Below are 27,869 nucleotides of genomic sequence, written 5' to 3'. Positions count from 1 at the left end.
TGGTGGGAAGCTCAGTGTAAGTTAAATTAGCTCTCGGTGCAGCAGTATCAGCAGCCGTCCCCCCAGCACCGCAAGCTGCAGGAGATGCAACATGGACGGAATTACAGGGACGACATTTTAACCACAGAAAAAAACAATGAGAACGTACAATGATATGTAGCTTTAGTTGAAAGTAATGATTTAAAAAAAAAAATACCAAAATGTATATGGTCTACACTGATGGTTTCAAAAGTTGGTTTCTTATCTGCATCGTTATCATCGAATTCTTGCCAGCGTAATTTTAATATACAACTAAAAATGAGCAAACTGCACCTACATGGCATAGCCCTGATCCCAAATGCGATTCTTATATTGCTGTTCTTATGTAGTATACTATACACAGTATAGTACATACGTGTTATTGACAGTATTAATTGCCCGCAGAAATGATTTTCACAGGCAAAACTAATTTTGATTATAACTTCAGCTATAACGTATAGGCTATTAACAAAATACCAAATGTCACACTAGTTGCCATTGTACATAAGAATCTTTCACTTCATTTGAGAAAAAAAACAGGTTTGGTCCTTGACAACTTTTAGACAGTGGTGTGACGTGACCCGGTTCTTGGGCATTGCCTTCTTGATTGAACATAGATCTCTATTTGCTTGCAATTAAATGTCTTAATAAAGGATTAATTGGGAAGTTAAGTACTGTGGAAAAGACAAAAGGAGAAACGGGCGAGCAAAAAGCGGGATGTATCTTTCTCCTTCGGGGTCTCGATGCGCTTGGTGGTCACTATTGACCGCTGTTCCCAAAGAAGGTCAGATCGCAAACACAGGCCAGACGAAAGGTGAAATGAGGCAACTGAAGCAATCTCTGGTCAATATGAAACCGAAATCAGTCCCACAATGTGGTGATGAAAGTTACTGGCGTCGGGTGTCACAACTACATGGTGAGTTTTACAGGATGGAACCACAAAGGAGAAACAAGCAATTTTAACTCTGTTATGGGCCAGGATATGAGAAATGTTTAATTTCAATTCCTCCAATGGACAATATTTTCAATCTGATGCTAAGTACAGCGCTAATTGTGGTGAGTGTTTGCTAGTGTAATGTCAAAAGTGCCTCAAGAAAGACGCATGATGTTTAATTATGTTTGCACAGGCGATGTATTGATGGATGCGGGTTTAAACCTTCCAGAACGATGAAACTGCGTGCATGATAATCGCCAGGGCCTCCTCCCATCTTAAACTATTACATTTACATTTAGACCATTCATCAGACGCCTTTATTCAGAGCGACTTACAATCAGTAGTTACAGGGACAGTCCCCCCCTGGAGCATCTTAGGGTAAGTGTCTTGCTCAGGGACACGATGGTAATAAGTGGGATTTGAACCTGGGTCTTCTGGTTCATAGGCTAGTGTGTTACCCACTAGGCTACTACCACCCTAAACTCTTTTTAAAAGCACAATTAAATTCTCTTCTTCAAGATGAGCATAACTACAAAGCCATTTTTTTTCTTTTACACTTTAGTAACAATTAGGGTCAAGCCCCATACATTTATATGGCCCTATATTAACATTTGAATTTTGTAGTAATAAGAAATTCTGTAAGATTCTGTTGAAACTTGTTGACTTGTCTCAATGATTAAGAACTCCTTGGACAAATGTATTTATGAATTGTTGGATTACTGATAAGAAGTATGTATCTGCCCCTACACAACTGGAATAGTTTTACAAGTTTGAGACGAGTTACAGAGTAATCTGTACAAAATAAGGACTTGCAAGCTGCTGCGAAATGCATCAGCAAAATGCAACAAGTTGCTGCATCAAAACTTACTAACACAGCGGCCATTTAGTCCAGTCAGACTTATCATGCACACCGAGCAGCTTTTTCCTGATTCTGACACAGACAGAACTCTCCAAGCCTTGGCGAGACCACGCTCCCTCAACGTCAGTGTCCAGCTGTCACCGCACTATTGATTTGACAAGAGAGACAAAAAGGTAGAACTCAAGAGCTAATGCAATCGAGGAGACAAATGCTTAGTCCAGGAAAACAAGCCTGAGGCCTCCCCAGAATGGTGGCTGGTGACGGGGGTACAGATTTCTCAAGGCTGTTTGAAGAGGGCAGGCAATTGAAGAAATCGACTGTGCAGGATGCGTGTGCATCAAGGCTGTTTCACCTTGATGTGTAGGTCCATCGAACCAACAAACGGCCAGTCCAAATGTGCTTTTGTGGGGAACCACTTTCAACCTTCAACATCTGAGCGCCCATAAAGATAAATGCCTCTAATTTGAAGATCGCTTTTTAAGATGTTTAAGTGCCACAAACCAGCTGTCAGCGAACATAGCTATGAAACTAACAGCACCGAGACGCTGGTTTAAAAGGGAGTTAACAACGGCACCAAGGATCTAACATGCTCGCTATCAAAAAACTGATCTCCCTTTTGATCAAGAAGAGGAATTTTCTTTTTCTTTTTAGCAGCGGGTGCTATTAAATGTGGAACGTTGTTGGCATACTTCTGATACCTGCAATGCACAAAAGCGGAGAGGAATTCTCAGTTGGAGGTCAACGCGGTTTTAAATTATCTTTATTACGGATTGCACAATTAATTACATCAATACGTTTTCCAAAAACCTTTTCATGAGCTATAATGTGTCCGTAGATGTTCATTATGGTCGTAGAATGCTGCCTAGAATACGACGTATTGGACGATTGGCTCCATTTAGCTGTGATCCTCATTCATTTGTACAGGGGCAGTGGTGGCCTAGTGGTTCAGGAAGTGCCTGTCACGGCTGCCCACTGCTCACCAAGGGTGATGGGTTAAATGCAGAGGACAAATTTCACTGTGTGCACCATGTGCTGCGCTGCTGTGCATCACAATGACAATCGCTTCACTTTCACTCACTTCACTCACTCAAAAGATGATGAGAATGGGCTTTTTTGAATACTGCCAGCTGTATTCAAAAAGCAGGGAGGCAGAGGAGACAGCAGGGTAAATATAACACTCCACCAAACACTTTCAGGTAACCCCAGAAGAACTTGGCCAGCTTCACTCTGATTGGCACCCCGCATTGGTCTCTCCAATTCCCCGGGCCGAAGAGCCACAGATCCGCGACGGTTCGTATTTTGCCTCCTTTAACCGACCCGATTCAGCTCATCAAGCCCTCGGGAGTTCAATTGGCTGCACCGGAGCAGAGGAGACATTAAAAAGTCTCCTCAGGAGTCCTGCTGTGCAGTCAAAAGAAGGCCAGAGTCCAGGAAAGGGGGAGAATTATTCAAGAGAGTCCAGAGCAAGACCCTGTTCTGTAACAGACACAAGCAGCAATCGCAAATCACAAAACGGTCATAAAAATCTGCTGCTGTTCAAATACCGATACCCTGGGTGTGCAAGAGGGAACTCAATAAATCACAGTACATGACAGTCAGCGTGCAACAGCAACCTCCACTCCTGTAGGTGGCGCTGTACAGCTGGGCACTATGAATTACTGCTTGGCATTTCAGGCAGAGTGAAATCGCTAAACACGACAGACCGATCGCAGCATCTTTTATTTCAGCTCCGTTCTTACATTTTCAGTGAACTGTAGAATATCGCAATATGTACCGTATCACAATATATCATGATATAATCATATTGTGACCCGTGTATCGTAGGATTCTTGCCAATACACACCCCTAGACATCACCATTGTATCACGCCATTTGGAGGAATTGCTCTAACATTGCTTGAACAGCTACAAGAGTCCCCAAACTATTAATCCTAATAAAATACGTCAATTATAGGTAAATGTCGATATCTAAGATAAACATCCGAATAATCTGTGCTAACGATTGCACCAGTCTCCGTGTAAATGAATGTAATTTCGCCACATCGCCGGTTTAATAACTGCTTGAAATCTTGTCGCCATAAGTGATCAAACTTATTCAAATTTGAAACGGTACATTTGTCACTGGAAGGATCTGGAATGCATTCCACGGCTACACAATAGAAAACATTTATGTTTATCCAGAGCGACTTACAATCAGTAGTTACGAGGACAGTCCCCCCATTATCAGACAAAGTGTGTCCATACCACTAATCGCTCTATTTTACTGATGCTCGATGTGATAAAAGAGAATAATCCAGGTTTAAAGGAGACACCGAATCATATGTTGCAATGAATATTTATGCACTTGAACGGCTGAATCTGTATATACTGCATTTGTGCATTTCAGCGTCCCCCCAATGAAAGGCTAATTAAATAGAGACACAATCGTATTAAGGAACAAAGTCCCACCCATCAACAGACCAATGCTGAGGTCAGCCACTGCTGCAGGGTGAACTGGCTGAACCAGTAAACATTGGACCCTGACATGAATATCGTAAAAGTTCTGAACTGTATCGTAGCAAAACATCCAGCGAAATGAAAGATGTCCCCGGCCAGACACCGGACATTTATACTCGTACGTACGTTCATGCCCGGTGTCGTCTTAATGGGTTTCGTTGTCAGCGAGGGAGGCTCATAATTCAAACCCGAGTAGGGATCAGAAATGGGGGCTCTTATCTCCTCGTGTCTGGGAACATTTGGCCGTTCGTGAGCAGAAGTCAGGACACGCCCCCTTTGTCATTTGTTTTCCGGGTCAGGAACAGCCGACCAGGACACCGAGGAAGCAGCTGACCATTAAACAGGAAGGGGAGGTCTATTATGACACCAACAGTCATCATGGACACGCACCGTCCAGAGACAGCCAATCGCCCGCTGCTACGCAAACGAACGCAAATACTCAACAAGTGTTGCCATGGGAGGGGGACCGGAGGAGGGCCTGAGGCCACACCCCCTTTTGCGGTCTCTGACGTGGAATGTGTTATTTCCAGACGGGGAATGGTTGAAGCGAGGCTGCCGAGAGTGTAACACTGACCTGTGCGACCTCTGACCCAGAAACATTGGCTTCGTAATCGCAGGCACCAAGAACATAAACCAGCACCAAAAATTATTATTATATTATATTATATTATTATTAATAATAGTAATAATAATGATGGAACTGGTGAAAAGGTACGAGTTTGAAGAGATCCATGTATTCAGATGCCAGTGGGGCTTTTGGAGAGCTTCTGCTTTGAGTATCTGTGTGTGTGTGTGTGTGTGTGTGTGTTTCCTCTTTCAGTTCAAAGCCGCCAGAGAAGAAGGAGGGATCAGAGAGGTGAGGCCGGTCCGGTTCTCCTGCAGTCTGCGCGTCTCCAGTCATCTGTCACTGGTTTACATACACGCTGTGACACCCCCCGCTCTCCGCGGGGGCCCACAGTTGCCGCGCGGCCGGCAGCTGAAGGCAGCTGGGTGCTGCGTGGGTCTCCTCCAGGTGCCCCCGGGGAGTCACATTAGAGCTTAGTGACAGACTGACACACTTGCTCTTCCTTTATCTCTCTCTCTCTCTCACACACACACATACACACACACAGACAAACATCCACATCTTCCCAAGGGGTGAGGCGACTTTTTGCATTAAGCACTGACTGAGCCCTACATGAATATCATCAGACACAAAAATTATTTTTCAGTCTCCGTTTCTGGAATGAATAATGAAAACAATGTTGTTTTGGTTTTTTTAAGAATTCCTTCAGCAAAATCACGCACAAATCAGGATGAATGTACGTCTCTGTGCGTAGAAATAAAAAGGGAAGTGAAATGTGCTACTTCACCGCTTGCCGGACGCCTCACCTCCACAGCGAGAGAGAGATACATATACGCTACGGGGACCACGCCGCAACGCTCCGGCTGCAAAAGACAACAGAACTCCCCGAGGTGGTTCCGCGATAATGAACACAAAAGAGGTGTCAGCCCTCATAAAGCTCCGGCGCGGAGCCCGACTCTCTTACTTCCCGCCACAAATTAATCTAATTCCGCGCGGACGCCGAAGGAGAGCGTCAAATAGGCCACGGCCGGAAAGCGGGGCTCGCCGAAGCTGCTTCCACTTCCACGCCGGGTCGTCGAGTAACCACACACACACACACACACAGTCATCACTTCCTCTCATGCGTTCCGAAAAAAAGAAAGAAAAGAGTGGGAACGCCGAGGGATTAAACCATTAAAAAAAAAAAAAAAAAAAAAACACCAACAATGAAAACAGTGTAATGAGAAATATGGCGCATCGCAAAACAAATGTCACGCGGCAGCGGACGAGCGGGGAGTTCTTTTTTAAACCGGCCGATCTCATTAAGACGAACCTTCAGGCTCATTTGGAGCCAAATTGCTTCTACGCCGGCGCCTGGAAACGGGGTCGGCTTTGACGGGCCGAGGGAGGAAGGAGGCTGGTTAGCGAGCGGGAGAGATGTGTCTCTACGGCCGACACATCTCTGGTCCCCCCAGGGTCCCATCATTATAATCCCCCCACTGCCGGACCCACAAACAGCCCGTGCGGGAGGAGGCCCATCACGACCGGGCCTTTTCCTTTTCAACACCGCGCGCGAAGCGGTGGTAATTAATACAGGCACGTCTGAAGACAAATAAAACTGGGCTCGCGCCGCAATACGGTGCCTGGGGCCTTCAAAGTGCGGCAGGAAATTTCATTTTTCATCAGCGACGCGTGAAAAGTGAACTTAACCGCCTGCCTGCTTAGCGGTTGGTTTTTTTTTTTACGGCGGAACGGGACTTTTTCTGCTCTTACGAGATAGTTACGCCACGTGCCATCATTAGTGTCTTGGGCGGCTCCGTCCGGCCGTTTAGCGTCCCGGTGTCACCGCCGTCGCGCTCGCCCCCCCCCCCCCGCCCGCCCCCTGACAGCGGCTCGCCACTCCTCCGCCACGCCGGGCCCTCGCTGTCAATCCCTGGCGCGCCGCCAGCCTGTCAGGCTCGCGGGTGGGGTGGGGGGGGGCGGCTCCGGCGAGGATGAATGGAGCGGCGGCGCGGATAGCGGCACCGTCTCCTATGATCATCGTCCTAATTAAGATCTGACTCCTTTTACGTGATCTTTAGTAGCACATCAAAATATCAATTTGAGACAATTAGCCGGCGAACGGGACGACTCAATTCGTCGCCCCTGAAGGATTTTTTATTCTCTTCCAGACCAGGAGCGGAAGAAAAGAACGAAGCCAAAATATTACTCTGGAATATCGTCCAACTATTTTTCCTAGACAGTAATTACAACATTAAGGCCTTACTGAGCGAAAACAGGGTGATGTACCCTGATTTAAATATCAAGCAGCTCGGCGCTCTGATCAAACCCGAGTTTAAAGGGGCCGTCGAGGGCGGGGCCACCGCGGCCCTCAAAAAAAAAGGCACGTGAGCCGAGTAGTTCACCGTGAAACGGGTCAATTTCAACGAGACTTCGAACTTGTTGCTCACGCGGGGACGGTTTCCGTGGACATCTTATTTCTAATTTTCATAGACTTCCTGACCCTCCAGAACCTACAGACGTACTAGACACACACACACACACACACCTCGGTCTGTTCAAGGCTACAAATTCTTACACAGCAACGTGCCACTGAAGAAAATAATAATAATAGTAATCTACAAAAATAAAAGAAACTACGTTCTACTCAAGAATATGTTGCATTATCGACGCCTGGAGGTTCTAAACAATGTCAGCAAAACCACTCGCTGCAGATAACATTTCAAATCCCCCACCCACCCACCCACACACACACACACACACACACACATGCGCGCACACACACGCACAGGCACCACACATATGCGCATCACAAGAAAAACAGACGTAAGAATTCTAATTACTGTCATTTCCAGAAGATTAAAACATCTTTGATTCCCACTCTCTTGATGCGTCGCAGATCATTCGGCGAGCGGCTCGCAATGTCACCCGGGCTTAATTCACAAAGCGGCGGCGCGCCGTTTATTCATTACCGCTCGCGCCGCACTACAGCGGTGCATCAAAAGCAGGTAGTCGTGCACCGGAGGTCGTCGCCTGAATGAGGCGAAATAATTATTTTGATCTTGCACAAATGCTCACAAAAGGTGTAGGATTAAAAAAAAAAAAAAAAAAATCATAGAAAAAAATTTATAAAAAGTGGCTTTTCAAGGAGACAGAGAGAGAGAGAGAAGAGGGTGGGTGGGTTGGGGAAAAAAAATAAAAAATAAAAAAAAGTCGGCGCCCGGTGAACTTGGAAGGGAAGAAAGATCTAGATCACAAATGCCGTTAGGAAAAAAAAAAAAAAAAAAAAAAAAAGTTTGGAGTGTCTAATTAAAATGTAAACAGCGTAATGAAGACATCAGCGCCTCTTCTTCTTTTTTTTTTCTTCTCCCCTCTTCCCGGCGCCCGTCTCTCCGCCTGCCACTGGGGGTATGGTAATTACTCGAGCGGGGCGGCGCTCGACGCGAGCGGAATACTCCGGCAGCCCGGATTAAAACGCATTACGGCTCGGAGCCACTCGGGCGACCTGGGGATTGTCTATTCGAGCCGCCCCGTCCCCCCGTCCCCCCACGTCTCCAGGCGTGAAGACGAGTGACAAATGCAACGTCACATTCCCGTCAAACCCCTTTAAAAACCGGCTCGTGTTGCATACGTGGCCGTAATTAATTCTGTGGGACGTTCAATAGAAATTTTCGTTCGGTACTTTAGGGCCACAATGAACCGCTAAGGACGGGAATCAAGGACTAATTATCGGAATGATTCAATAAAGCCAAAATAGAAACCCGTCCGCTCATTCATGGCGGTGCGAATATACTCCAAATTCCACAGGGCGCCGTGACAAGAGAGGAACCATCTCAGCGGCGACCTCGTGCCTGGTGGCACCGCGGGAACCTTGACATGCTCCCATTTCTGAAGACTTTTTTTTTTTTTTTTTAAATCCATCCTTCACTACCTGTGGTTCGAAAGTCCACCCCTGAGCGAACGTCACTCGAACGCCACATCCGATGCTCCCAGATTAGGCGGCTAGCCGGTGGAACGTCACGACGCGGCGATGAAGGAGACGGGATGAAGAGCAGATGAGAGGTTTTCAAAGAGCCGAGTGTCGAGGTGTGACAGCCCAAAACGGTGGTCGTGTGCGGACGAAAAACCGCCATACGGAATAAAAACCTTTCCTAATAACGATGGATTAGGTGATGACATAAACTTGGCCTGAATTGTCATGTTGCGATGTAACTTATAAATATGTTATATTGTGATACAGGTGAAAATGGTTAATGGTTTTAATGCACTTTTCACCCCGTCTTCATCGTACCTGGTCACATGATATAACTATTAGTACAACAAACTAATAGTTTGTTGTACTAATACAACGGACGCGGAGTCGGTGAGTGGCGGCGATAACGCTGTCCGTCAGGAGAAGAAAGGAGGGGAGGGGAGGGAGGAGAAAAACTGGCCAGACAGTCTGTGTCTCTACATGACATGGTGGGGAGTGTGTGTGTGTGTGTGTGTGTGTTGGGGGGGCAGCCGTGGGTGGCGGTTAGGGGAGGAGGAGGGAGGACGTCAAGGATTTCGCGGCCCTTCATCTTCTTCCTTGCAGCAGGGCGAACGCGTCTTTTCGGTCGCCGCGGCGACAGACAGCAGCTTCCCGCTTTCTAACGCGCCGCAACTTAGATCACGGGGACGATTGTCAGCGCGCCGAGAAACACGCAGGGAGAACACAGCCAGCTGCCATGAGGGAGACTCGGGAGGGCGAGAGGAAAGGAGGGGACGGGGGGACGGGGGACGGTGAAGGAACGTTCTATTTGCATGAGCCCCGACTCCCCTGGGGTCCTCCTCACTTCTCAGATGAAAGGCGCGCACGACAACACTTAACATATTTGCTTAAAGATGACAGGCCGGTACCGATTTCGTTTGAGCTCGGCTCTGTCTGGAGCGGGGACGGCGAGGCGGGCGGGGCTGGCGTCGGGGAAGATCTCTCGCAGCCTCTGACAAATGCATCCGTCGGTACGCATGAGCGTTTCATCAATTTGAAACGGCCCCGCGGATCCCCCAGAGGTGCTCGTCCGTAAGTAACTGGGAGTTGGTCTGAAGGCTGCTTTAATTGTCGCGATTGGACTGAGATGAGAACCGCCGCCTCGGGGGAGCGGAGTCGGCCGCGGGGAGACGTTTCCCGCCGCCGGGGAGACGCGCGGGCCCTCGGCAGCTGACATCTCACAGGGGGCGGAGCCTGTCTCTGCGGCCACAGGTCAAGAGGAGTGTCAGGGAGGGACGGGACAGGTGAATGTCACCCAACTCCCGGATGCTCTGTGATCTCGGATGCCGGCTACGTATTCCTACGGACAGCACAACAAATAAATAAAGACGATACGGCAAAAACATCACAACACCAAAGACACTAAAAGAAAGTCCCCCGTCGACCCTGATCCGCATGTGCTGAAGCAAAAGAAGGAAAAAATGGACCAGCGTCTGCAGAACACGGCCACTTAACAACAAAAGGAGAAGAACCGTCAACAAAAACGACAACTTTCTGCTTGAAGTGGAACCAAGACGTACAAAAACGACTCAAAGGAGTGTGATGAAATATTAAGAGTAATGAAATCAAGGGGGGGGTGAATGCTTATTAAAGGTATTAAAACTAACTGCATATTTGTATGCATGTTTTTTTTAAGGACGGCTATGTACGGCAAACCGCAACCATTAAAATAGCTCAGCTTTCCCAATCACAACACCTGACATTAATATAGATTATTCAATTTTAGTAACATCTACGACAACTTAAATAGACACAGTCGCCAAACTCAATGTTCAGCTTATATCCCGTGACGCTCCAAAATTCATTTGGCACAAATCCCTTCAAAATGTCAATTTTATAAATACTTTACTCAATTCTAAATACAAAAAACAATGATTGTTTTGGGATTTAAGTGAACTGAATGTTGAAAATAAATTGATTCAGATCATTTCGTGGAACGGCGCTGGTTCTGTGTTTTATGTAATTTCATGTAAGGGCTACGGCGATTTCAGCGATTTCATGCAGTGATGATCTGTTCCATGTGGTTTGGTGACCGTTCTGTGTGACTTCATGTGATAGTGATTGTGTAATGTCACGTAATGATGGCTGTTCCATGTGATGGAGATGATGTAATGTACGGCTACGTGGTATAAATTCTATAAACTCGGGACCAACTGCAGAAATATCCGCGCCAGGCAAAAATGACAAAGTTGCATCGCTGGTGCGAAACCACGTCTACTCGCAGCACGAGCCATTAGGGTTTCCGCCGATCCTTAAAAAGACCTACATTCGAGTTTCCAAAAAATAAGTCCTTTAAATATAAATTAACCCCTTCGTGCACCGGGACAATAACCACTATGTCCGCCTTATATTAACTACTTCTATTTAAATGCATTTTTGTTCATGTAACAGTTCTTGTGCACATGGTGAAAAACAACACTTGGGCCCACCAATCAATATTTTTGAACTTTTTATTTATCCTCATAAAAATGTCAATTCAGGGCAGTTAATGCAAGCAAAAATGCAAGAAAAAGTAGGAAACTGAATAGTTTTTTTTGTTTGTTTCACAAAGCAATACAAAAAATTACGATTTATTCTAAAATATATATATATATATTTTTTTTTTTTTCGGTTCAATACACTGTTGACAATCTACATTCGAAATTTGAAGCCTTCTTGTTGGACATTTAGGCCACAAATTGTAGTTTTATGAAGGAATGGCAATAGGTGTATTTCCACAACCTCTCCAAGTAATCCGAACAGAAAAAAAAAAGCCTTTTTAACAAAGCGACGTAGTTTCTCACCAATAATATCACCCTTGTTGTAGACAGCAGACATTGGCTAGTATCTGACTTTATTTCAGCAAACTAGGTTAGAGCACCAGGATCCAGACACAGTTTCATGTCTGGTGTGATGACATGCAAATACATTTACAGCACTGAGGAAAGTTCAGCTGCCCTCCAGTGTGCTCTCTCTCCTTTTCTGAGGCGTCACCATCATAGCGTTCCTCCCTGGAATAAACAGACAGAATCAAACTATGCAAAATGCTCTTCTAAAATTACAATTGAATACAGACATTACAGCCAGATCAATGTGCTTTTTTTTTACTACAACATTAAAAAAGCCATGGCTGAGCATGAGCATGTGCATAGCATTTAGGTAGAATTTATATTTATTATAGGGGCAGTGGTGGCCTAGCGGTTAAGGAAGCGGCCCTGTAATCAGAAGTTTGCCGGTGCGAATCCCGATCCCACTGAGCAAAGCACCATCCGCAGACACTGCTCCCCAGGTGCCTGTATGGCTGCCCACTGCTCACTTACGGTGATGGTTAAATGCAGAGGACACATTTCACTGTGTACACTGCATGCTGTGTATCACAATGACAATCACTTCACTTTTTTTTTTTTTTTTTTTGTTAACATGTGGATATGTGCAGGTCAGATTATCCATGCTAACTAATTTTCCAGAATAAAGGCTACTTTTCCAGCATTGTTACCATTTATAATGCACAATTACAAATGAACAAATGTTCACAAAAGCACTTACTTACGTGTCGTGGGCAGAATCGGGTAGCTCAAAGACAGCATGTATCTCATAATCCATATTGCAAAACATCCAAGATAGCGTCGGTGTCCACCTCCAATCTCCGCTGACGAAACGCAAAAATGCCTCCACGTGCGAAAATGCGGCGCGTTGCCTAGTTTTGGTGAACTGTCCCCAGCGCAGGATTGGAGGAGAGCGCTGTCAATCATGTGGGTCTCGGACGCACGCGGCAAAAAACATATAAACATTGCTAAATACATGCACAAACACATTAAATTGCCTAGAGAATACCTGACAAATACCCTACATAAAAGCGTCCAGCAGTGAGGCCATTTTGCATAACACGCCCCCTGCCGTGACGCACGCAGGGCACGCCTTCACCCTGGCGTTTCATTGGCCGTGCCATATGTCATTTTGAACCTCAGAGTGTGTGGAATTGCTGAGAGGGCTGTTACTCATCTTGACGAATTGGAATTAGGCAAATTGGATTTTACATTTACATTTATGGCATTTATCAGACACCCTTATCCAGAGCGTAGTTACAGGGACAGTCCCCCCCTGGAGACACTCAGGGTTAAGTGTCTTGCTCAGGGACACGATGGTAGTAAGTGGGGTTTGAACCTGGGTCTTCTGGTTCATAGGCGAGTGTGTTACCCACTAGGCTACTACTACATTCACCTGAAGGCAGACAATAAAAGACAAAAAAAATGCACTTTGTTCTCTGTGAATGACAAAAAATTGTGTAAACTATAGTATTCTGTGAGCAACTTTTTACGTTCTCGGCCCTTCAATGGATTCAACTTGTCGTTTTGAGCCGTTCTGATTTTTCCATGTTTAAATGCCCGCTATTGCTGATGAAGGAGTGAGAAGTGACATTCATTCCCCGATTTTCTCTGCAGTCGCTGCGCAAATCTGTTTGAAACTTTTTGTGCAGGCAGGGACAAAAGTTCTATAAAGTTCAACGTTCGCGTTTTGTGGATTTTTCCGTATTCGTCGTGATTAGAACAACTGACTACCGTTTAGGCGCCGGGCGGTGCACGAAGGGGTTAAAAAACGACTATGATCCTTAAATCTGGAGTTCAAAGGTCTTAAAAGTGATTGCAGACCCGACGAATAAAAAAACGGAACAAGCCTGTCGGTAATTAATCCGCCGGTCTCCGCGAGCCGCGCACTTCCGGGCTTACTCGTCGGTGCCCAATCCGTACCAGCTGCCCGATCGCGTACCGACAGCGCGTGTGGAAAAGAGCAGCGGCGGTCCCAACCTGTTTGGTGCCCTGCTTTGGTGAAAAATCACCGGAGGGGCTGCATGATAAAAGCTATCATGCACGCAAAAGCTATTTAATTTTTTTTTTTTGTTTGTTTGTTTGACAACATTTTTTACGTAAGCTCAACAGCCGAATGCAGAAAAATGCAAAAATGTCACATCAAATGCAGAAAATTACTCGCATCGTACAAATGCCCGTTTTTTTCCCACTGGCCTCACTGGGCGTGACAGAAAGCCCACTTTCAGTAGAACTGGCGTATTTTTTATATGGTATACGGTTAGGTTACATGTTGGATGCATCTGTAAAAAGTTCCTGCTCCGGTGCCTTTGCGACGGACACACAGTGCTATTTCAAAATAGTATTCAAATAATAATATTTATATATAATATATAATATAATCAAATAAAATATTACCATTTGGTTTAATTTATGGCACAATAGGAATTTTGTGCCATTTCGTGAGCCCTAGTTTAATGTGATGATGTCCCGGCGTCTGCCCAGCAAGCCTCTCACCGGCGGCGTGGCCGCTGCGCCTCGCCGACGCGTCAACGCGTGAGGCATCAAGCAAAAGGGGGCGACGAGAAGGGGAGGGGTCAGCGTCTGCCAGGCAATCAGGGGAATCAACAGAGACGCCGCGCCGCTCAACACGCTGGTGAGCCGAGGCGCGGGGGGTTAAACGTGAACGAAGCAAGAGTCCGTCCCCGGTGCTGGCACTTGTTTCACACATCGCCTTCTCAACACACACACACACACACACACACACACATAGCACACACACACACACACCGTGGTGCAAGGACTCAACACGAGACCCGGACATGCGGCCCCACGTCCAAACGTCATTGCGTTCCAGGAAATCTCGACAGCACGCGCGGCCGAGTTCGGAAGTGGACGAAGACAGCAGCTCTGCTGGACGCGCCTGGCGTCCACTTCCCACCAAAAACAAAAAAAAATTAAACCGGCGTGCGGTGGTCAAAACACTCGAGCGCAATGAGCGCGGCGGCGACGTACGCTTTCCTATCGGCGTCGTTTCTGAAGAGGCTGAAAAACACACTCCAGCCCCACATGCTCGCCGTTTAATTGTCTTTTTAAATAACAAAATGCTAATTTGATATTTGCATCAAAACCGGGTTTTGGTACTTCATGGGAAAAAAAATGATTACAGCCGGAGACACTCGTTTTGTACTTCAGTTGGACAAAAGTGATGCCTGCCGGCGCATATTAACGGTACAAAAAAAGCGGCCTCTGGTACGTAAACTGCCCTCGCTGTTGGACGGCACCGCAGCACGGCCTGAACCGCCGTGGGAGCAGTTCACCTGTCCGGATAAAAAAAAAAAAAAACAGATCTATCTGAAAAACTGAAAAAAAAAAAAAATAGGCCGAAACGTGCACGAAAACGCGGGTCTCCTTACGAACCTTTAATAATCGGGAATGCTGCAGAAACTCCACCACCCAACTTTTTCTTCAAGCTGATCTTAAACGCCGTGGCGCCTTATTACCTCCTCACATGCACATCATCACGTAGTGACTACCAGGCTCCGTGGTGGGGTCTTCAATAATGAGATAATTAATAAGAAACTATGAGGATTAATAAACGATTGCAATTACAATTTAATCTACTGTGGTGAAGGGGGGGGGGGGGGGGGGGTCCATCTCGCTCCTAAAGCAAATCTGATTGGCGTTAATGAGCGTTTAAACCGCGCTAATAATAATAATAATAATAATAACAGTTCTTATTACTGATGCCATTAATGCTATTGCAGAAACGTTCAGGAAACGTTGGTTCAACGTTAACAGAATCAGACTCAAACAGGTAGGCTGAGACGGTGATATCAGCGATATTAATATTAATATTAATGGCAACAGCAATCCACGTGTCACGTAATCCACGCAAAATTGTCCCTCTGAGCGAAAACAACACCGACGCAAGGCAGAAACCGTGAAGAATCTGACGGAACGTACCGTACACGCCGCCGCTAGTGAGCATGTCTTCGAGCCTAAAAAAAAAAACAACAGGAGAGAGGAAGAAGAAGAAGAAGAGGAGGAAGATGAGGGGGGAAAAAAGAAAAAGAGCGGAGTGGGATTTTTTCTTTCTTTCTTTCTTTCTTTCCTTCTCTCGCTGACGGGCTGGAATTCCGAATGTTTCCCTCCGCTTGGTCGCGGCCACTTTTTCCCGCTCCGGCTTCGTCGCTCGGCTCCCCGTTTAAATTGAACCTACACGCGTGTGATTACGGGGGGGGAGGCGAAGCCAACAGGAGCGCCGGGAGAACATGAGAGGGAGGGAGGGAGAGCAGGAGGAGGAGGAGAGGAGGAGGAGGAGGGAAGGAGCCCTGGATAGTGGGGGGGGGCAGCATTCGGGGATATTCCGCACCCCACTTCTCTCTGACGAGAAAATGAAAAAAAAAGCCGCGAAAAGAAGCGCGTCGGAACCGTGAGGAAAGTTTGTTTGAGCGGACGCTTTAAACCCGGGGCGTGGGAGTTACTTGTACCCCACCCGGCGCGCACTTTCCCACCCACCCCGACTTCCAGGCCCCGGCGCCGCGCGGAACGACTCGCTTTCGGCGGACCGACGCGTCTTACCTGCGCCAGCGGCGGCGGGGACGTCCGGCGGGCTCGGCTCGGCTCTGCGGGGGTTTACGCGCGGCCGCCCGCGGCCCGACACCGCTCCGAGTCGGCGGGGGGAGGACCGACCGCAGCCTCTGCCATGTTGGAATTTTTTTCCGAAGCCCCCCAGAACAGCTGCTCCGCCGGAGCCAAGCGCGCCGCGGGGCCGCGCATGCGCCCTGGCCGCGGAGCCAAATTCGAAGTGCGCGCACGTCGGCGCCGTTTCGCCGTCAACTGCGTGCGTCGGGGCGACGCGGCGGGACGCGGCGCGTCGCTGCGACGCGTGAAATCTTGACGCGCCTCCGTCCCCCCTGTTAACAGTTTACTGAAGATGCAAACCGATAAAGTGCAAAACATGCAAAAACACCAAAGAAATTACACGTCGTTACCTTTGAGGACGAAGTTGTTTCTCTATAGGGCCAGTGGCGGAAGCGGCCCCGTAATCAGAAGGTTGCCGGTTCGAATCCCGATCTGACAAGGTGCCACTGAGCAAAGCGCCATCCCCACACACTGCTCCCCGGCTCACTTAAATGCTGAAAACAAATTTCAACGTGTGCACCGTGTGCTGTGCTGCTGTGACAATCACTTCACTTTCATTAATGCACACGTTGTAATAAAAAAAAGTAATAATAGTGTAATAAGGTGACAACGGCGACATCTCTGTTACAAATATCATGTCTTTATCGCTTCTTTTTTTTTTCGCAAGTCCATGCGTAATTTCCATTGGGACGGCCTCACGGGCCTGATTTCGGGTCCCACAGTGCCCTGCGAGAGCTGGAGCCTTGGACTGATGCATCGATTTGGCCCTGAGATTTGGTCCCTCCTCCGCGTCCCCCGTGCCATTTCCGGGAGGTCCTGCGCTCTTTGGAGAATTCCCGCCACTCTAACAAACGACGGCCCGCAAACTCCAAGGTAATAATGACTGTACTGATGGAGCCGGAGGACAGAGACGGACAGAAGGGCCACAGAAGGGCCACACATTAACATAAAATACATCATGTTGAAGTAAAAGCGGTCGTGGGGGAGGCAGGTTGAGAGAGAGAGAGACGGAGACGGGGTGGAATTATTCTCCCTCTTACGACGTGGCCACGCGGACATGAGAAAATAACACGCGGACGGGCGCTTCCTGTTGCTCCCATATGATGACCCCGGAGGTCACGGGGAAAACGCCGTCTCCTCCCGGCGCGAGAAAGTTCTGCCCGTGCCTTTTGTCCTTGTGTCAGCAGGCAGGACATTCTAAATTATTTTGCTCAGCTGCCTCCCTGAACTCTTGCTACGGCACGTCGGCACACACATCACCCGGACACGCTCACATCCCTGCACGGCGGCTCAGAGCCGACGGCCAAAAAAACAGAAAACACACACACACACACACACACCCTTTCCGCCAGTTCTGTCTGTCTCTGTGTCTATTACTAATTCGAATCGATCAGAGATGTGACACAGAAACTAAACCGGCTCTTGCTTGACCACTTGAGGATCCGTGCATTTGCATAATTATTTAAATCAGTTGATAACGCACGCAAAACAACGAAAGGAGCCAGCGATCAATACGACGCTCATCTGACGCGGCATCTGTTATTACGGCAGGTTTAATAAAAACGTAGCGGGCCGGTTAATCAGCCAAAGTTAATCATATCATCAGAACGAAACGCTTTCAATTTCCACATTCATCCGCAGCTGCGCGCCCATTAATGAATTATGGAGTAAAATGGATAATATCATGTCTTCGGCTTTAGTGTTTGTGTTAGCGGGTGTAGGATACCGCGCCCTGATGGAACAGCTACATTTGTTTAAACAGATTTGAACTGATTATCCACTTAGAAAGTAATGATCTTGGCATGCTCAGCCGGCATTATCCCTTAATTTGAAAGGAATATGTTGCCAAGGCTGTTTTGCGGGGGCTTCTCCTCCCGACTGCGAGGGCCGATCTCCTCGGCAGGAACGAGGTTAGGGGTTTGCCCAGTCACATGACGGGCTGTTTTCTAACCTCCCGCCTTCAGACTCCTCTGTCATCTCTGATCAGTTCAAGAGCGGCTGCTGAGGGTTTATTTGGTGTATTTATTGTAGCCTGCTTGGCCGGGAAACACAAGCTTTGGTGGAATCCCAGACGTTAGCCACTATCAAACTCAGTTATCTGACAGGCGATGTTCTGCTTTTGCTCCCTAATGAATAAGAACTGTCTATCTATCTATCTATCTTAGAATTCCATAATATATTCAAATAGGAATATTAATTGATATTTTCGAGGCATGTATGTATATATATATATTTTTTAAAAAGTGCTTTGCATTTAATATATTATGAAAATATGGCTTTTGGAGACCACCAGGTGGCGATATATATAACTTATAGGCCTTGGGAAACCAAGTTCTCCTTAAATTTGCTGTCTATGGGAAGATCTTTGTGGATGTCATCCTTTGGAGGATGCAGTGTTCTGGCTATGCACCATGCACTGTGCCAGCCTTGTAAAACGAGACAGTCCAGCCTATGGGAAATTAAAGACTCTCCAGTTTTGCTTCATAGTGTGCCGTCCCTGAAAAGTTTCTCCACAGCCCTGTCACATCCAGCCAGAAAAGGATCTGTTCCCCAAATTGAGATATCAGCAGCACCATCTAGTGGTGCTTCCTTACATGGCACTCACTGCCAATAAGCCTCTGCAACTGAGAATTAGGGTTCATGTGTTTATTTGCTCCTATTTATTTATTCTGGTTACCGACATGGTCCAAAGCCTACTGTATGTCTACGACAGCATAACCGATCCAGATGCATCATAATCTGTAGTGATACACAGCACATGGTGCACACAGTGAAATGTGTCCTGTGCATTTAACCCATCACCCATGGTGAGCAGTGGGCAGCCATGACAGGGTGCCCGGGGACCAGTGTGTGGGGACGGTGCTTTGCTCAGTGGCACCACAGTGGCACCTTAGCGGATTGGGATTCGAACCAGCTGCTTCCTTAACCACTAGGCCACCACTGCCCCTCCGCTAGGCCACCACTGACCCTTAAATGAGACCATTTAAGAAAATGTGTAAACATTTCCCATTATCCCATTCATCCCTTTCATTTGTGCTTCAGAAATGATGTTAATCACCTTAAAATGCAGGTGCCTAATTGAATATTGGCACGACGAGCTGGTAATGTTTAGTGAAGTGTTCCCATTCGGCTTCTGGGAAGAAAACACATTTGCCCTTGTCTCTCTGTGAGAAAAAAAAAGCGACATAAATGTATAAATGGCACCTCGGTATAAGTAAGGTCAATGGCAGAAATGCTGACAACATGGCATAGAGTCTTTCTACTGCGTAGAGAAGCAATGGGACGCCGAGCCGCACAGGAGAAATAAAAAGAAGGCAAGGAGGTAAGTAACAGAAAGAAAAGAAAAGAAATGAAAGGCTGGCTTTTGCGTTATATGATGATGTGTAGCCAAGTCCCTTTATGGACTGGGGCTAAGATCCTAATGGGGACAAGCTCTCAGTGAATGAAGCCTGTGGAGGATAAGCTACTAAATCTCGCAATAAAAGCAATGTGATTTACAGTAAATTCGGCAAGTCTGACAGCCGCACTGCTGAGGGCATAAACACTCCTCTCCCCGCGCCGCTCCGCCGGCTGCACGCGGCGACTCCGCCGCTGACTTTGATGAATAACCCGGGAAGTCCCAGTGCTGGCTTAAAAATCTGGGAGTTGTTCAGTCGCAATTCTGCATTTGTCCTCCCTTTAATGGCCGTGGAAGTGGCTTTAGCGGTAATCTGTCAGTGATTGATTAGCTCTCAGCCGAAAGCCCCGGCCTGCACCGGGCTCCGCCGGCTGCACGCCCGGCCTCGGCCGCAAATTCGCGGCGCGGGGACTCAGTTAGGGAAGAGCGCGCCTTATTTACCTGCTACACAAACACAGTTAATTCCACTTGGCTGGACGCAGGGACGCGAATGGACTGCAGCGGGGTGGGGACATTCACCTGGGGATAAACAAGCTCGCGTTTATAGAGCTGTAACTCGGACTTGTTTTCCCCTGGCTTTTAATCAAAGGCCAGCAAGTGAACATCCATCCCTGGGTTGCATCAGACTAGACAATTCAGCGCTTTGGAAATAAGGTCCTCCTGACCTTCTGAGCAGCCTTGCACAGCAGCGTGCTAAACCTGTGCACATTTTGAGTCCTCCTCGCCCAAAGGGTATCAAGGTTTTATATATTTACTTCATATATGATGCATTTGGGTGGGAAAGGAGGCCTTAAGGGGTTTAGGAATGCACTGAATTAGAATTTGAAATAGTGAGCAGGCCTGAATGTACTTCATCCCAGAGTATATGAAATAAGGACTCAGTCGGGTCTTTTTCCAGAGATCAGCATCCGTATATCATATGGGAAGCACCATATGTATATATATATATATATATATATATATATATATATATATATATATATATGTATATGTATATATATGTGAAGCAAATGACAATGAAAAACAAGAATCTGGAACGATGTTCAGAATAATGGAAAAGCAATGTTTATTTTGAATGAGGCACAGGAGGTTGAAAATGCAATTTAGACAAGAGAGCTCGGATATTGATTATGTTTTACCAGCAGATCCATTTTAATTAAATATTAAATAAGAATGCAGGACGGCAGGGCGACAAGCCGTTATTTTGTTCAACACAACGCACCTTGTGAGAAATCATTTTGTGGGACCAGACTTTTCTTTAATCAAGTATTTAAATCAGAGCCAGGCAAAAATTGCAATTCATTTCGGATTCAAAGAATGCTTTAGTTATTTTTAACTGCAGATCTGGGCATGAAAATTCGTGTATGAATTTTAATGGAGACACTTAAATGGTAATTATTCCACTCAGACTCAAACGCAGGTAACAAATGGAATTCAATCAGTGTCCGTGCATAATGACCGTCATTAGGAGAAAGAAAATAATAATGACATCCTATCTGCATTAAACCTGCAGACACTTTACACAATGATCCCCTACCCATTATTGATCTCCATGGAGATGAGCAATTGCCACTTTTTTCTCTCTCCCCCTCTGCTGCTGTTGTGCATGCATGTTAAATACAACACGTTTTGTGTGTGTGTGTGTGTGTGTGTGTGTGGGCAGAATGCTGGAATGTATAGAAAACTCAGAGACCTTGCATTTTTTCATGATACTTAATCTCATCATGTGCGTGTCCATCATTACTCACATGCATACTGGTAAAAAGGCACAATATGTCTTAATAATAAAAAAAAAACATTTAAGTGTGTGTGTGTGTGTGTGTGTGTGTTTATTTATGATGGACTCCTAAAAAGCCGACCTGTACACACTAGGGCTCTGCAGTATATTAAATATTGTTATTGCAAGCATTTATACTGCCCACAGTGGGACTATATTGAATGATTTTACCCTAGTTTCTTGCACAGATGGGTCACATATATTGTTAAACCCCTTCACTTGCTCTATAAATATTATTGCATACAAATAAGGTCAAGATAAGAAACCGTGGTTTACTATCATTAATATCACAGATTATATTTCCCATCCATGACATGCAGAACATTCGAAATTGACTTTATTCCAGGATACAGTTCATCCTCAGAACGTACTGGTCATATTTGCCATTTCCTAAACAGACTCTCTGTCTCTGTTCTGCTCCCCGTCCCTCTCAGTGGCAGGCCAGGCCCATGCCTCAGGCCCTGCCGCTCCGGACAGCCTCAGCAGCTATGATGGATCTGCCATTTCAGGCAGCGTCCGTCCAGCAGCAGGGTACCAGGCCTCTCATCTCCACTCCCAACACCAGCCGCACCAGCAACAAAAAGAAGTCAGGATCCTCAGCCAGCCGGATCTCGCCCACCCCGGACAAAAAAACTCCATTATTTATCGAACGTCCGTCAGAGTCGGTAACAAACAACTTGAGCCCCCGTCACGGGAGAAAAGCCGCACTGGGGAAATTAGCCGCAGCCGTAATGGGAGATAATAGCTTTTTGTACAGCGAGGTCTTAATTGATACCCTTTTTTCAGCAACGTTACGCCGGGTCACACCATCAAATGCCAGCCGTACAGGTGAATAAATTACCATGTCGTTCCTGGATGACTTTTTTTTTTTTATTGGTAGTATTTATTTTCCCTGCACGCCTTTTTTTCCCTTCTGCAACTTTCTGAACTTCAGATGACACCTACAGGGCTCCCACAATGCTCGCATCAGGTGTGTGGAGACTGGTGGCCACTCCATGTTTGCCTTCAGCCCATTCAACGGCGCTTCGCTTTCTTCCTCGCTGATGATGAGGATTTCTGAAGAAGGTCGCTAAAGTTAACCATGAAATGTCACTCCGAGCAACAATGGTCAGCCGTCCATGGAGACGTGGTCAAAGCTGTGAATTTTTTAAAAACAGCATCTACTAAAATGCTTCTTTTTTTCCCCACTCTTTCCCTCTGCTGCTGCTTGCTTTTTTCCCTTCATTGAAGAGGATGTCCTCGTGCAAAAAAAAAAAAAATTGCCAATGTCAAGGTCATTCAATTAATGTTTCTCCTTTTCATCAGCGTTGGAAGCACAATTGTGCCTGAACAACACTTCGCCCATCTCAGTGAAGTGCTGTGTGCCTGCCCAGATCAGTCGATGGCGAATTTATTATTTTATTTTATTTTTTGCACTAAAATGGGTGAAAACAGCATTGCATTCAGGTTTCTCCATTTTTTTTTTTCACTTTTTTTTTCCTCTTGAAAGCTGAAACTTGATCATATCGTCCCTTGACTTGACCAGGACGCATTCGACTGGAGGCTGAGTTTGTAATAAATGAGGCTTTGTTGCAATCAAATTCGAACATAATCCTTGATTGCCAGGCCAACAAAATTCCGGGTCCAACTGCCACCTCGCACAATTAAAAGCACATCAAACTGGTTAAGGTGCCCTGACGTAAAACGTAGACGCGTTACACGAAATGCAAGAGGAGCACAGCTAAACATTTAATTCATTTAGCTTGAGACACTAATTGTGGAAAATGGGCCACACGTGTGGCTGCACGTGTGGAAACAAGTTGAGCTTGTTGCTTCTTTCTCGCTTTATTTTTCTTCTAAGTGTCGGAAAATCACAGCACGCTGTTTACTTGCAAGTTGCCATGAAACAAAATAGAATTAAAACCCGAGAGAAACTGTCTCCTGTTTTTCTGTAAAGATAGGTTGGCTGCAGACAGAGGTGGAAAATAACGCATTTTCAATGTCAGAACAAGAGCGCCTCATCCTTCTGTAGGTAGTTTGCATTATAGATCTGAAGGGGTGCTTCCTCTCCATGCAGAAACAGGCTTGTGGATTTCACGTAACCTTTAGAGAAACAGTTCAGGATGTGAGATGTGTCCAAGAACACAGTTCACAGAAAATGGTACACAACGAAAAATAAAAAATTATTTTGCTCCTACGGTGGATCTCAACCAGGTCCAGTTCTTTCATGTCAACTTCTCATTACCAACACCATCATGGAGCTATAGCAGACGTGGCATGTGGTGAGTGTTCAATAATGCCACGTCATCAAGTATGTTTTCAGCATTTACACTACTAAAGATACATATCATATCATATCATATCAACATTTTCTTTTTTTTCAGGTATGGTTCTAAAATATACTAAAATACATTATGCTGCCATTTTTCATCCTGAATATATCCCAATTAAAAAAAAAAAAATTATAAAGATGCTGCATGTATTAATTAGGGTCTATTTATTGGAAGATAAAATAGATTTTTTAGATCATATTACATTTTCATTCATCTCTAATAAACTATAATATACATTGTTAAGTTGAGACTGCTATGATCCTCCAAGTGACAAACCATACACTGTCAGGGTTCATGTAGGGGTGGCAGCTTGAATCCAACAGCGGCTGGAACCGATGACCACTATAATGCTTCATTCAATACCAGCTGGGAATTTCTGATCTCTGGCAAGAACGAATCAAAGTTAACTTTAATGCACGCTTATAAATGAAAAGACACGTGGCCGTGATTAATTATTGAGGAGGTTTCTGGTTCCGCTTTTGCTCGTGCCTGTAATCCCCAGCTCTCGCACAGCAGTCGTGGTGAGCGATGGAGCCCTCTGTGTTTACCCTCTCCAAACCAAATGATCTTTCGCGGGCGGGCTGCTTCAGATGTGAAATGGAATTTGCCCGGGCTGTTCTATTCCAAAGTCTATTTCTCAGTGCGCTGTGCCAATTCCCAAATAGAGTTCAGTCGCTCACAGATAATGTTTTAGTGGATTGAGGCAGCCTCCTCAGCCATTCAAAAGGCCCATGGGAGCGGCCTCCAGAGGGCGGCTTAACGGAGCGCTTGGCGCGAGCACAATGCTCAGTTTCATTTTGTGCTATTTGCCAAATTGTGCTGGTTCATTTGACAGCGCTTGGAATGTCTACATTAAGTTTACGCTGGACAACAGGGCTAAATTGACTATTTGCCTACTTCAGTTGAAAGCAAGAAAGCTGCAAACACAATGCGTTTGTTGGGAATGAAGTGCGGCTTTAATGCACGCCTCTGTGGAACAGTAATAACATCGTAGATGAAATATGGGAGCTTAATGTCAAAAAACGTGTCCCTTCATGCACTTTTGCGAGCATTAAAAGAGCATAACTGATCAGACAGTAACGACACGAGTGCAGAAGCGCCGTGATGAATGTGTGTTTGTAATCATTCCGATTTCACTGTCTGTGACCATTATGTGATCATTATGTCACAGAAAATGTCCATTAATATTCATTACAAATCAAAGCACTGCGGCTGATGAATGCAAACCGGCAAACCGCTTTTAATGCTTCCACAGAGATGGAAATTGTGTTGTGCAAATAGCATCTCCTGCACAAACGACGCTCTTCATTCGAATGTTTTCCCCACAGCAGCCACAGCACATCTTTATTTAAGGACCTAAATGCACCAGCATATAGACTGGCAGGAAAAGAAATATATATAGATGTGTTTGTGTGTGTGTGTGTGTGTGTGTGTGTGTATATATATATATAAAAAAACACACACACACACATATATATATATATATATATATAGATGTGTGTGTGTCTGCTGTCTACCTCTTCCCCCTGTTATAAAAACCACCGGGTGAATCCAGTCATTTGTTTGTGTCTGTTAATTGGGGTATGGCTGGTGTGAGCTACACTGATATGTTCTGCAGTCAATCTGTGCATCAGGCATCTCCACTGAAGGAGAGGTCACGGTCTGGGCTGGCCCCGCTCCCCCCCGGGCTTCCCGGCAGCAGGTCCTGCCGGCAGCGCCAACAATTAAACGCTCCGCCTCGCCCGGGTTCCAGCAGCCGAAACCCAGCCGGTGGCTGGAGGAACCCGCGTCTGCGCCAGGTTGTTGCCGGTCATTCCTTAGAACAATAAGTGGGCCGGCCTGGGCGATCGATGCGGCCATGACAGCTGCAGCGTCCATTACCGGCCCGCCGCCTCTGGAGTGGCCCTGCATCCGGATGAGCCGGCACGCATTCCTCCACACCTGCGAAGGAGCCGAGCTTCTCCAAAAATGGAGCCGCCAGGATCAGCAGTATTCAGCACCAGCACAGTCTGGTTGGTGTGTGTGGGAGTGCTAAACTATGCACACTAATTATGGCCAATTTTTGCTTAATTGCATGTGTGCAACATATATACATTTAAGTACATTACACACACACGTACAAAAGTTAAAAGCATGTTTGCATGGGAACACAATCAAAAAACACAAAAAAAATGAAAAACAAACCGCTAATTTGCGGTTCTAAGCTCTGTTTGAGCGGATTCCACATTCCAAATAGAACGTCAAATGTCTCCTTTGCTACATTGAAAGGCTCCACCCTCTCAGTCATGGCAGGAGAGATGAGAATGTGGAGAAGGCGTTCTTGCACATTTCTTTAAGAAATATAAAATGAAAAACTCAGACAAAAGGACCGGATTTAGGTAACTGAAGGCCACGAAGGCTACATTGATGCATCCTTCAGACTTTTATTGCAGATTTTATTGTAAAAACAAGTTGAATCTACACTGTTATTCCACGACATGAATTTGTGAAAGGCCCGTCCAATCAAGAACAGGTTTTCGGTTTCTAAAAAACCTTCATCCACACGGGAGCGTTAACTAATATGCAGAAAACAGTCAGAACGCTGTTTTAACCCCCCTCCACACCTGTAAGTGGCGCTGTAACTCCCCGCTCTTCTTGTTTGAGTTAACCAGCTGATCGCCTCCTCAATTGGTTAAAAGTCCACTCTTATGGAGTTTGCTTGTTCGCTCATGTTTTAGCTCCAGTCGGCAGCAGTGCTGCTAGACCCTCCACCTTTGGATGCAGTTCATATCTAAACTGAACGGGTGGAGGGATTGAAAGCGGAACCTTTGGTTCTGCACCAGAATGGAACAGTGAAACCAGCAATGTTGCTGGGCCATGTTGATTTATAACAGTTGTGTAGGGCATCTCACCTGCCGACAAAACCACACTCGTCCCATACTCCCAACCGCACGGCCGACGCCGTCCTCCTCCCACACTCCTGACAACTGCTTCGTATCGATGGCGTTGGGCCGGCAACAAAGCTCTTTATTCCGCCACCCGCTTAAATATGCAACATGTATTGCCCTAAACAGGTTCTGTCAGTGTGATTGTGAAGCTCAGCGATCACGGCGCGAGCGGGTGGGAGCCGGAGGGGCTGTTCCGCTGACTGAAGATGACAGAAGCCAGAAACCTTGTGTGTACCTGCTCAGACGTCCCCAGCGCCTGGGGGGGACCTGTAGCTGCCGCCGTCAAAGCTGGCGTACACAATACAGAGCAGAGCAGACAGGACGCTCATCTATAATGAATAGCGAAGAGAGAGGGAGAAGACGGGGGGTGGGCGCTCCGGAGGAAAGAAAAGCTGAGAGGACAGAGGACAGGGATTAAACTGGCATCATCACCTGGAAGGCCCAGTTAAATGCAGGCATTAGCGATGTGCACATAATCTACAAAACGTGGAGCCAACGGAGATCTGACCTGCTCTGTCAGTATTCAGTGAAAGCAGTGACTGTGTGTTTACTACTGTATGTGACACGTTAGTAATTCGAAAACATCTCATAATAAATATCAGAATCAGAATCGTGTTTATTGGCACATACAAGGAATTTGATTCAGATACAGTGTAACACAACAAAGAAACAACAACAATGTGTAAGGATGTGTATACAATTTCTACAAATTGTATAATATATATATACTGAATATAAATATATGTATGAACGTACATAGGTCTATAATGTATTAATGAACAATGAACAGTACAATATAATAAACAATCTAGATATTATAAAGAGAAAGTACAGAGATTACAGAATGTATACCAAGAGTGTAGATAAGAGTGTACACAAGGTGCAGTGCAATGCTGAAGGTGATTTGCAGTGTGACAGTTCAGCTGTTTAGGAGGGGGGTGGCGAGGGGGAAGAAACTATAGTTTTTGTAATAGTATTCTCAGTCATGAACACATTATTTTACTACACTGAAAAAAGTGAAGTAATCTGTCATGCCTAATATTTTAGCATTGATGAAATGTAAATAAACAGGTTACAGCAGGTTTGTTTGGTATATTCACATTACGGCAATGCTAAAATATTAGGTGTGACAAGTTAATTTTTTTATTTTTTGTTTAGCCAGTG

The 27,869-nt window shown here is 46.0% G+C and overlaps 1 protein-coding gene across 1 annotated transcript in view; it reads right to left on the bottom strand.

Moving 5' to 3' along the window:
- fign (fidgetin) overlaps nucleotides 1-16,410 on the bottom strand; it is a 34,603-nt gene extending 18,193 nt beyond the window's left edge. Inside the window, exon 1 of the mRNA XM_028991407.1 lies at nucleotides 16,230-16,410. The gene's annotated coding sequence lies outside the window, so the exon portion shown is untranslated. The remainder of the gene's footprint in view (nucleotides 1-16,229) is intronic.
- Between the last annotated feature and the right edge of the window lie 11,459 nt (nucleotides 16,411-27,869).

This window comes from Denticeps clupeoides, chromosome 9 (genome assembly GCF_900700375.1).
Source record: "Denticeps clupeoides chromosome 9, fDenClu1.1, whole genome shotgun sequence".
NCBI lineage: Eukaryota > Metazoa > Chordata > Actinopteri > Clupeiformes > Denticipitidae > Denticeps > Denticeps clupeoides.
Note: the sequence above shows the minus strand (reverse complement) of the source record. Positions and strands in the feature narration are given on the sequence as shown.